Raw genomic sequence first — 12268 nt, forward strand, 5'->3', positions numbered from 1 at the left:
GGACAGCACACATGATATTGCGTTCTATTGTTCTACTTCGAATATCCGGAAAGCGGTACAGATCTACCCCGTGTTCGGAAGTCCACATGATACCGGCTCACCTTGCGGACGCCGCTACCTGCGAGAAATGTACGCGGCGCGGAGTTCGTCTTTCTCGGCCTCTCACTTTTCAGGCCGCCGCAGCACATCCTCTACTCTGCATTCTCGGCCGCAAAGGCAAAGCTGTCATTTCAGCTACGGCGGCCGTTACAGCAGGCTGCGCCAGAATAACCTAAGGGGAGCGCTTAAGGACCTCTTTGGAATCCTGGCACTCTTCTTCGGGCTTTTGCAATCAGCACTAAATCGTAAGTAGAGTTTCCCTATATATTTCTATTTCTTGAAGTACATCATTTATGTTCGGACGAAAGGCCTTTTGTGGCTGGGTGGGATGATATGTGTGCGCTTCGATACAGTAAGCGCAATCGCAGTTTGTCTATTGAAACAAACCTGGTGAATCAAGGCGGCCCTGAAGCTAAGACGAGAAAAATACTGAAATAACTGCAACTTATTAACGGCGTGTGTACCTCTTAGCAACAGTAACACAGGTCGTGAAAAAAAAAAAAAGAAGCCAGATAGGATGAACATTCCTACCATTATCAAGCATAACTAAACAAATGAAGGCAGAAGTCAGAGAGAGAGAGAGAAGACAACAAGGAATGGTTGGGGGCTAAAAAGATATTGGTACGGTTGTCTACCCTGCGTGGATTGAACATAGGATTAAAGGACAGGTGGATGATGCAGAACAAAAGACAGTTGAAGCTCACAAGATGGCACAAACTAGGCGAGTACGCGTATATAAATCTATTTGTGCACTTTGTGAGCGTATGGACTGAATTTGCCCTTCAATTAGGGCGTTACCTACCACTCGAGACAATACAAATGAAACTCGACGCTCTATCAATTGTCCCAAGTCAGCGTTTAAATGTTCAGCTCACAAAACGGCTCTATTGCATTGCTATTTTTTTTCTTTTTTTTTACATTACTCGTTTACAACACCATCCCGTACGCATATTTTCCATTGAAACTTAAGTCAAGAGGCGCGCAAGAATATGCGCAGCAGCGCTAGGCATCCTTTTGAAAATAAACACCGGGAAAAAAAAGCACCCCATCGCATGAAATGGCGCCATCTGCCAAGTAACCAAGAATCAAGCTAGCTGTTGAAATGTCGCTCATGACACACGCTCTTAACCGCTTACGCTTGTCTTCCTACCTTTCCCCACGTTTTACTTCGCCTGAACGTCTCTTCGAAACATTGCGTAGCGCCTATGGTAAAAAATACGCAAATACCCGTGCTTGAATGCCCTGGGAGCCGTGTGTTCTGAGTAACCTCTTTAAAAAATCAATAAGATTTTTTTAGATCAGTGGATCTCAGCAAAATTTCTACTGCGTGTTCTCTTTGGCGTTTCTTCCTATCCTCCATTTCTATGTTTCTGTCTCCTCCTTTCTCAAGAGTAGGTAGGCATTGTGCCCCTTCTTGTGGCAGTTGCCAGCCTGCTCCTCGCTTGGCCTTTCCTGTCAAGCGTATATATGTTTTCAAATCAAATAATAATAATAATAATAATAATAATAATAATAATAATAATAATAATAATAATAATAATAATAATCATCATCATCATCTGTGCCAAACTGCACAAATCAAAGTTATTTAGTTTCGCCGAAACTTAATTTTAAATATTGTCGCCAATGCGCCCGACTCGCGCCACGAATGCTTTTTTTTTTTTTTTTACTGGCCGCCCTGTACTTCCTGACGTCAGCGCCTACTTCGCGAGCAGACGACGGTGACCCAGTAGCGGGCGCCGGCCAAGAAGCGCCAGTGAGCGCGCCTCTGTCCTATGTGATAAAACGCAAAATCACGACATAACACCTCAATATGTAACGCCCGTTCATATTAATCTAAAGCATGCAGACCTCTTTATGTAATAACACATGACATTAAATGGCTTCTTTTATTTTCTTAATTTTTACAGCGAAGCTGTATACCTCTACCAGCCAAGGAAATTTTCGTGTCGGCGTAAGCAAAAAACGCCATACCCCATGCCAGCTGTGCGATAGCTTCACCGCACTGGGGGAGACAGAGCTGAGAGAGAGAGAGAGTGAAAGCAGAGTATAAAAAATAGCATCGCGCAGCACAGCGGTTGCAAGGTGGAGAGGAGGAGCGAGGCAGGTGGTAGTTAAAGCACCTATATTTATAAAAGTAGTGCCATCCACTTCCCTCCTCCTCCGTTGCACTATCGCGCTCGGCGCGACCAGCGCGATCGAGGCGCGATATCGACAGTGGCGCCGCCTGCGTCGGGCCTGCCGTGGCAGACGACAGTTAACGCGCTACCAGAGGAAATCCGAGGAAAACTTCGATCGCGCCCTGCGGAGACGTTTTTGAGGCGCGATTTTGCTTCGTCAGTCAGTAACTGGTCTTAATAATGCCGTTTTGGAAGTAGCAACGCGACGATGCGAGAAGGCGCAAATATCAAGTGTGCAGCAAGCGTTTGCGCACGCCGGATATGGTAAACAAAAAAAGCCTTTTGCCCTCGCCTTGTCGGTTGCGGCAACTTAAGGCGCAGCAGCATGCCATCACAACGAAGTTCTTGTCCCTAACACGTTTGATCCGTTTGTGCGTACAGCCCTTTCGTCGCACAGGCCCGAGAATGGCAGTCGGAGCGCGCTGGAAAGAAAAAAATATACAAAAGCGCGACGCGAACTTCCACGTGACACGGATTGGCCAATGGGGGAGCGGAGGAGGCTGGGGCGACAGGAGGCGGCTAAGAGAGGGCGAGGAGGAAGCGCCGGGGTGAGCGCGGTGGCGGCAAGATCTAAGAATGGCGCTACTTTTATAAATATAGGGGCTTTAGTGGTAGTGGGACGCGTAGCGCTGCTGCCTACTCATGACGCTGACCGCGTTCGTAGCTAAGCGCCTGCTGTCCGTGACTACAGCCGATGCCTCTGGCGGCGGCTTGGCAGGTTTGGACCAGAGAACTGGACACTAGTTGCTTCCGAAGGACTGAAGCGAGAGCTAGGGAAGCTGAAACCAAGCGTCGCAGAAGAGAACATCCCGAGTTTAGATTGAGGGAAGCCGAGAGTTCGCGGATGCGAAGAAATGAAGATCCGGAGGCTTGTGAACGTGGCCGGAGGAATTCATCGCGATACTACGCAGAACATCACGAAGAAAACCTGAGCGCCAGGAAACTAAGTGTGTCGTTTGCCACTACTTTACTGGGCTTTCTCCAGCTCCGCTCGTCTCTGGTGTTAGCGGTAGCAGAGCCACGTATAATATATATATATATATATATATATATAAATTATACACAAACAACACACGGACAAAAGGAAGGAAAATCGACAACACGGCACTGTATCCGTGTCTTGTTTGCGCTGTTACGATCCTTATGATGAATCCAACCAACTGGCCCAACTTGCCGTCTTGTTGCGGTTACAATAGCGCTTGGGGTAGGACGCCTTGCCGATGCCCCATGTATCCATCAAGGGTACGTTCTGACGTCATCAAAGACGCCCCCGATGTGGCTCTCCAAGCAATCCAGTTCAGTTTCGCAGGCAGGTCATAGACGGCGCTACGTACTCTACGTAAGTATGGTGGCCCTCTGGATAAAATGGTCTGTACCGAAATACCAGAAACGGTAGATGCAACCGTATTGCTAGTGGCGATGCCTTATGTCGCTGTGTTCAAGCGCGCAGAGTGAGAAACGATCTTGTGTGCGCTTCTTTTTAACAGCGAAGCTGTTCAAGCCAGCCGTAAAACGTGCACGTTTCACGAAAATCCAGCCGCGCCGTAGCCATGGCAACCAGCGACGCCGCAGCTGTCTGCCACTTCGTTGCCTAGCAACCACCTCGCGGAGCATCGCGCGCTATGCTCGGGAGAGAAAGAGAAAATGAGAGCGGGAGAGAGAGAGAAACCAATTGTAGCAGCTCCAACGAGGCAACGCACAGAGGTGCTGCCGACTCCAATCGCGCTTTTCCGTTTTCCCGCATTAGCGCCGAACGCTCGCGGTGTCTTTGACTGCAGCAGGCGCCTCTGGCGGCGGCGGCTAAACTCCCACGAGCTGCGCGCTACTGCGCAGTGCGCCGTGACGTCATCCCGCCGTTTCGTCGGCTGCGCGCCGCCCAGTACACTGTGCATAGCTTTCGCCCCACTTCCCCTACGTGTGCTCGGACTGCAAGTGGCTTCGCGAGGCGTTCCCCGATTCCACGGACCACGAGGAAATGCTTATACACTTCGTATAACTTAGCATCACTTGGCATTACTTCGTATAACTTAACATCACTTCGCATAGCCATGACCAGCTAGGAACCGATCAGCTCCGCTGTGGCTTTAGCCTTGCGCCACTAGTGCAATCTACCCCAATTTTTTTTTCGATGAGAGAGATAAAAAAATTGAGTAAGAACATACCTGTAATGATTTCGTCGATGTCCGCACGTTTACGTAAGCGGACAAGACGCCGGTTATCTGCACTTTGGCTGAGCACAGCATGTCGAGATATCACTGCTTTCTTGCATTCCTTTCACAATCTTGTTTGCTTCACGTGTGGTAGCATACCTCAGTGACATTGCAAGAGGCGCTCAGGAAGAACATTGCCGGCCTCAGTCGCCAGGCTAAGGCCACCTGTTGCTACCATCCAACACCACCACCACTCCTAGCCGCGCTACTGCTGTCCTTGAACAGTACAGTTAATTTTTAAATGAAACATTCAGGTGGCATTGCGGCGTTTATTAAAGTTGAAATGTGGCATGAATGCCTACAGACTATTTTTATCCGTATACGTCTGCCTCGAGCCTCGAATAAGGCACTTTGTTTCCTTTAAATTTAAAAGAAATGTTCCAGTTATTTTCTCTCCAATACCACTTTTATGTTTCCTTTAGGTGAGGATCTTCCATTGCACATTTGCAGGCATTATTAACGCGCTTTATTAATAAGCTTCACAGAGATGATGGGGAAATATCGGACACAGCCGGGCAGCTCGAGGCCAATTCGACAGCGTTGATATTGCACACCTGAAGGAGGAGGACTTAAATTTGTTCAAACCTTCAAACGCGGGAAAATAACATATACGTGCGCTATTTTCACTGAGTTAAACATCAGCAATATCAACGAAAAAAAAAAGAAAAAGGTAACAGACGACTAGATATGCTAATACTAACGATTCAACCTTTCAATGAGGCACTTGCCTGCGTTTTAACAATGACGAAGTGGCAATTTTAGCCAATAATGCGCGTGCAGAATCTTAAGGAGGGAGCTCCATAAGGACTAAATGGGAGCAACATATCAGCAAATGTTCACGAAGAATGATAAAATGTACATACGCATATTTAAATGCGCATACAAGAGGTAGCAAAACGCAATTGGTTACTTTCTAAAAAGTGCCAGCCTGGGCGATTATTTCTCCACTCGGAACGCCTTAAACTGACAGGCTAACGAGACAGGCAACTGAAGTGAGCTCATTCTAGCGAGCCCGAAAGAAGTTTAAAAAAAAAACTGAGAAAAGGAAGAGAGGAGGAATCTTACAGCAGGCGATCAGTCGACCGGAAGCCTGCACCTGCGGTTAGCGCTTTATCACGATTCACGCGAAAGAAGGAAGTAAGAGAACACAAGTGAGGAAGCCAGAAGGAAGATGCGTCGGATGAGGAAGGAGCGCGCGCAGTCATTTACAGCACAACGGACGTGATCCCAATCCTCCCAGAGGACTCCAGCAAAACCGCGTCTCGCCGCACGCGAGAAAGACGCACTTCCGGAACAAAAAAAAAAGAATATAGCAATGTAACCGCGAGAATGACACAACCGCGGGAGTGTGTAATACGTATTATCTGCCGCAAGGTGGCAAACGGCAAATATTTGATCGGAGGCGCTTGCGGCGGCCTAGCTCCTCGCGTGGAGGCGTGTAGAAGGAAAGCGGTGACGGAAGGGGCACGCAGGATGAACAACGACGGGATGCTAAGAGCGAAGGGCGTAGCCGGGTAGGGAAGAGAGGTTTCAGCGTAACGCGGCGAAGACGGTGCTGTCGGCGATGAGGAGAAGGGAGAAGGCGGTACTGGGAAGTGTCGAAGCCGCGGCTGGAAAAGCGCAGTGTTCTCTCGCGCACGCTCGCCAGCGCGCGGGCAGGCGGGTATGGGCGGACCGCGTACGCGTGTGTGCGCGCGCGCGCTGGCACCGTGTGTCTGGGAGCCCGTCAAATCAGCGCCGCTAACAAGGACACATCGCCGCCGCGAGCCCTCGCCCCGCGAGACCTGCGCAGCGGCGGACAAAAGGCAAACGACAGACAGCGCCGCCGCATCAATATCAATGGGGCAGCACCACGGACCCGGCGTGGCGACGCACGCGTATCGCACTGGGCTCGCACCGCACGCTTCTATGCTCGGTGGGGAAGCTGTGCCACGTGCGTGCATAGCCGTGGCTATGGAGTGAAAGAAAAGAGATCACCAGCTTTTATCTGGTGACCGCTGATCCTCCTTGGTTCCCTCCCCCCTCCGTCTCCGATCGGTCAGGTACTCTCCTAGGCGGTTCTGCCACTTGCACATAGTGAAATGCGACGCTTGCTCTAGTGAAGCGGGAGTGGAGGACACAAGTTATGACGCCAGGCTCGCTCTAGTGTGTGTGGCGGTTTCACACCCGTATAGGAGGGCATTCTGCGACCGAAATACATAAACAGTTGACCGTTGTATCTAGGAGGGGAATCGTTGCAAAGGAAAAATGGTGGAGAAGAGAGAAAGAGGAAAACATGTACAGTTCGTGATAGCACGCTCATGAACTGTAAAAAAGATAACTTCATCATCCATTCCGTTTGATTTTATTCATTGTCCGTCCGCGCAATTAACTCTATCACTGATAGTTGCAGTGAGACGGCCATTTTCCCTTGGGCAAAGTACCATGGCCACTGAAGTGGTGTGGCGCGATGGCGTCCTTCACCACCTCTGAAATCTGAAGTGAATCTAAAGGAAGAATTACTGAGCTCCAACTCTCGTCGAGAGAAGCGCGTGAAAGAAACGAAAACACTGAACCGCTGAGTCTTTACACGTAAAGCGCCAGCGTTGTGTTGAGAACTTTCAAGTTACTTCAATGGTGGCGCACTATGGCGAGTTCAGCCACTCGCCGTACGAACTTCTTTTCTAACACAAAAGAGTTGCTAGACAACGAAAACATTAAACTCGTATTCCGAAAGGAAACAGCTTCGTCGACTACACGTACTACAGAAGCGCAGCGTATACACAACAAATCACTCTAGAAAGCTTTCGCAGACGACAGTACCAGCCAGGTCAATCGGCACGCGTTGCCAGTACCCAGAGTGATTCCGAGTTTCGCGCCGCTCACTCGGCATGCAAATCGACGGGCAGTCGCTCCTGTTTACGAGAGAAGTCGGTCCTTTGAAAGGCGTCTTTCGGCATATCTTGCCCCGAAAGAACTCTTCGACGTAGACGCAAAGGGGGAAAAAGAGAGGCCGCCGAAGACTGAAGTTCGTGGGGAGCCCCTTAGCGTGTGCCTCTCGCGTCTCAGACGGGACGCCCGCACTCCGGCTGCGGCCGGAAGAAGGAGCACGCGTTGTCTGTTTGGAGACCGCTGCCCGGGCGTCTCTGCGGGCCCGCGAGGCAAAGCCGTATTTATGAATCGCCGAATCAGCGCTGATCAAAACAAACGGCTCCCGCGAGACAGCGTTCACACGCCGGCGTGGCCTGCCGTCCCGTCCCGTCCCTTAACCAAGAGGAGCGCCGATTTTAAAGAGAGAAAGACGGCCGGCAAGGAGACGAGGAGAGCGCACGAGTCGAGCGGGCCACAAAGAAGCCAGCCAGCGGGCGCCGAGTGAATCATGGTTCTCGAGCGCGCCGCTCGCACCACCATGCGGCTGGTGGTGGTGGTAAATAAAAAAAAAAAGAAAAAGGCCGACCGAGATAGAAACAGCGATAACGCGTGTCGGGCGACGCACTACTGGCATGTTCCTGTCGACATGGTCCCCCTTTCCCACGCCATGTCATTATTCTCCTTGCCCTCTAGAACCTCGTTGTTATTCACGTATATATAGCTTTCCGTTCTTCTAGCTTTCAAGTTTTGCTTCGCTATCGTTACACTTTCGACCTGTATTGTTTACTGCAGTGCTCACGCTGCGATATGTTTTGCATGTTCCCTAAATTCTTTTTTATATTATTTTTTTTTTTTGCACTGTACAGTAACCGCTCTCCGAGACGCCTTATTGGAAGGCTGTCGATTTGCCGTGACCGCCTTCAGTTCTTGAATATGCGTCTGCGTCTAAGTGCACGGACGTTTTAGCATTCCTTCCTAATGCGGTCAAAATATCCAGGTGTGACACTGGCAACCTTGTTCTCTGTAGCAAAACACCGTAGAATGTGCGTACCGACTCAGCGCTGTCCAGCATTCACAACATCTTTCTTTTCATACATTTGCTTTTAGTTTCCCGTGCATCACTGTCTCTGGCGGAAGAGGCGCAAGATCTGCTTTTTAAAGTTGTACTAAAGGAATCGTTTACATCTGTCTGATTTTGTCGCATTGAATTCATGAAACAGCATTTTCTTATGTCAGCTATTCCGTTTCTTCTTTAATTTTCAGCTGTTATGAAATAAAAAAATGCCTCCAATATTATGAGAAAAGACGAGGGGTCTGCCAAGCTGTCAATGTTGATTATACGACCCCGAAAACTAAAATGAAGAAAGTTTGCCGTTACACCTATAGATGAAAAATGTGGATCTAAGAGTTTTTTAGCATAACTGCTTATTTCCGACAGTAAGCGAGATTTACATATATATTCAAGATGCACCGTATTTTTTCCCGGTTGCAAGAATACAGAAGACAATTTGTGAGCCTCGCGTATTAGCGATGAAAAACAAGAAAATGACTCACTGACCTGCAGGTCTACTCTCATTAATAAAAGCAAGTGATTCTTAATTTTGCATTTTATACTTATTTTTTTTCTCTCTCTCTCCTGCCAGTCCTCTTGCCAGTTTAAACCCTGTTGTCGCTACTGAGCGGTGTAGGTTAATTAAACAGCGTGCCTCTCGCTTTTTCTTTCGCTACATCGTCTTCCCACGCCAGCCACCCGCCACGGTGTCTTAGCGGCTATGGTGTTGCGTTGCTAAGCTCGAGGTCGCGGGATCAACTCCCGGCCGCGGCAGCCGCATTTCGATAGAGGAGAGATGCAAGAACGTTCGTGTCCCGCGCACTGGGGGCACGTTAAAGATCTTCTGGTGGTCAAAATTAATCCTGAGTCCCCCACTACAGCGTGCCTCATAATCAAATCGTGGGTCAAATCAAACCCCAGAATTCCATTAATTCCCACACCAGCCCTGAGCAGTTGCTTCGTTATGTATCCGCGTCTACTTTCCCTACAGCCACAAACAAGCCCAGATACAGAAGCGGTTGCTCATCAACTGTTTTCCTTTTCTCTGCGTTCGGCATTCGTTGAGGGCCATAAAAGTGCCGCCTTTCCAAGTTTTCGCCGACCAGCCGAGAGCGCACCACCAAAGCACACCTCTCGTCACAGAGTCCCTTTTTTTTTTTTTTTTCTAACCTTCGAACCCCCTTCCGCCGCCTACATGAGCATGATTGGTACGATGCATATGGTACGACACGATTGCGTACGCGCGGTGCGCGTGCGTTTATATCCCGTATATATATATATATATATGAGCTCTCCAGCCACGTCCAGAGAACGCCTATAGATTGAAAGCGTACACGAACGACACGCCAAGTGGCGGCAGCGGATCCTGGACACCCACCCCATGAGCCATGCAAACCCTTTTTGCGGCGGTGTATTGGTGCAGGATCCCGACGGGACGCGTTGCAATCACCGACGGGAAACTCGTAAAAAAGTTGCAGTTTGCGCGCCGCTCGCGTTTGCTGTGCCATCCGTATTGAATCCTGCGATGTGATAGCGCAAGCCTGCTGCGAACACGTTACGGACGTAAGCATCGAGAGATGGTGACGCCCTCCAAATGTGCTGCCTTCGTCCGGCTCGCCTTTTACGGTTACGTCGTAGCGTGCCAACGCGTGCCAGTGGATGTATCGGTAGCGAGTGTACCTCCTCTCGTCGTTTCAGTTGCTCCTGTGACGAAACTAGCGCCCTGAAGACGCTCCGCGCTATGGTGTGGTGCTGTGTGTCCGGATATGGGCCAATAATTCTCTAGTAGCACCGAACGCTGAGGCATACTATAGAGGCAGTTAAAAGACGTGAGCAATTAAAGCCACTTAGGCGAGTTACTATCGAAACACCGCAGATAGAGTGAATCTATAGATTCTCAACTTCCGACAACTGTTCTTATTTCGTTTGAAGTTCTGACTGAACCAAACACAACGATGATTCATCCCGTAGTATTACATGCTTAATCTAATCAAGTTATATGATAGCAATGTTGAGTTAAAGCACTGGTATCGAGTGATATATTTTTTTCTTTATTGTGTTAGGATCTTAATTTTTGAAAACGTCTTTATTGTGTTTTATTGCAATAGCAATTATATGGGCACTCCAGGCGCATTTCTGCCGTTACGGTCGCCGTATAAAGTATACGGGTTCCGTATAAAGTACACGGGCGATAATATCGTCGCCGCGCATCGTACACTCTATGTGCAAGTGAAAGCGTGCGAGGGGGACCCGGCGATCGCGGCTCAGTCTCCCGCACGCAAGCGAACGAAGCGGGACTGAAGCGCACTGTCTTCCAGTCGAGGGAGGGGAAGGAGGGGGTGGGGGCACGTTTTACTCCGCGCCGCCCGAGCGACCGCGCGCGCCCGCCGGGCAGCAAGGGTGCGGGGGGACGGTAGGGATGGGGAGGCCGCGTACTACGCAGCGCGCTCCTGCTCGGGCGGCTACATCTTGACAGCCATCTTCGGCGGGAGCAGAGTCCTTCCTCCCAGCGCTGTGTTTTCGCGGCTTAGTTCGCATTTATGCGAGCGGCAGGACGAAGGTCAATTTGTTCGCTGCTGCTGCTGCGCTTACTCACTACAGCGTTTTGACAGCGAGTTTCCGCGGTCATCGGGTGAGATGCGTTCATGTTTACTTGTGCGCGCGTGACACCATGCTTGTTAATTTAGTTAGTATGCCTACTGTTTACACGTCGATACGGTCGATAAACTACTATCCTTACTTCGTATAGCTGTCCACTAGTTTGCTATCGGAATCGATGCTTCGCCTTTCGGCCGAAACTGTGACTTTTTTTAACGAATAGTGCCACTCTAGTCTATTCCGCTTGCTGTGCCTAAGTAGACGTTCAACTTTGCTGATGTGATTGATTTTGATTACGTCTTTGCGTATTTAGGCAATATAGGGCAAAAATATGCGAAAGAAAATTGCTTCTTCTTCGGCGAACTGGTATCAGTGCAGAAATTTAACACCGAGCAACAAACAATGCAGCTGGGGAGACATCAGTGTGACCAATCTATAGCTGCGATTTCCACATAAGCAAAAGATAACTGACTGTAATAAGCTTATTCTGCCGGCTAAGAGAACGCAAGTGACTAAATAGACATCTTTGAGATGAGTATGTGCGTGCTAATTCAGTTTCAATTTGGCGCAGCTCAGTCAAGCTTACAGAATGCGGTTTCTTTCATCCAAAACGGGGGCGTCACTGACGCGCCACGTTAGCCCCCTTCGAATAACATTGGCCGCAAGTACCAGATTCTAGGCCGAGCAAAATTCAGGTTTCAAATCGTCGCAGACATATATCGCCCGGTAAAAAAAGGCAGTGGTCGCCCCAATCCCGCACGCCCCCGTCGGACCCGCCCGGCTGACTAACGGTCCAAAGGCCGGGCCAAGAGAAAGAACAGGTCGGAGGAAGCAAAGAAGAGAAAGTAGGAAGTGTCCACCACCCAAGTCTAAGCAGTCCCGGAAGCGATTGGTTTCCATTCATCTTCCTTTTTTCCCAATTTTCGCCTCTCACGTTCCCTTTTTTTTTTACATTCCCCTTGGTTTCCCACCGGCGTCGAAACTGCCCGCCGCATTACGGCCCTTCTCACCTCACTGCTTATATTTTCTTGCTCGTTCTCGCTCCCCTTTTTCTTTCTTAGCTCCCCCGCGTTTCCTTCTTGCTTTTATTTTAATAAAAGTTCACCGAGCGTGGAGGCATATACACGGCATAGAGTGCGTTAATAACAATTAGCCGGGTGACCGCCGCACACACACGCCACGCGAAAAAAAAAAAAAGAGGGGAGGCGTAGCTGTACGTTGTATCTCCTCTTCGTATTTCTTTCGCGGGCCACTTCCTTTCCTGTCACCCCTGTTCCCCG

General features: G+C 49.5%; 1 protein-coding gene across 1 annotated transcript in view; it reads left to right on the forward strand.

Moving 5' to 3' along the window:
- Nucleotides 1–234: 234 nt before the first annotated feature.
- The window catches only part of LOC125943583 (phospholipase A1-like), a 34278-nt gene continuing 22244 nt past the window's right edge, over nucleotides 235–12268 (forward strand). The window contains exon 1 of the mRNA XM_049663031.1: nucleotides 235–344. The gene's annotated coding sequence lies outside the window, so the exon portion shown is untranslated. The remainder of the gene's footprint in view (nucleotides 345–12268) is intronic.

The sequence above is a fragment of the Dermacentor silvarum genome, chromosome 2, assembly GCF_013339745.2.
Source record: "Dermacentor silvarum isolate Dsil-2018 chromosome 2, BIME_Dsil_1.4, whole genome shotgun sequence".
NCBI lineage: Eukaryota > Metazoa > Arthropoda > Arachnida > Ixodida > Ixodidae > Dermacentor > Dermacentor silvarum.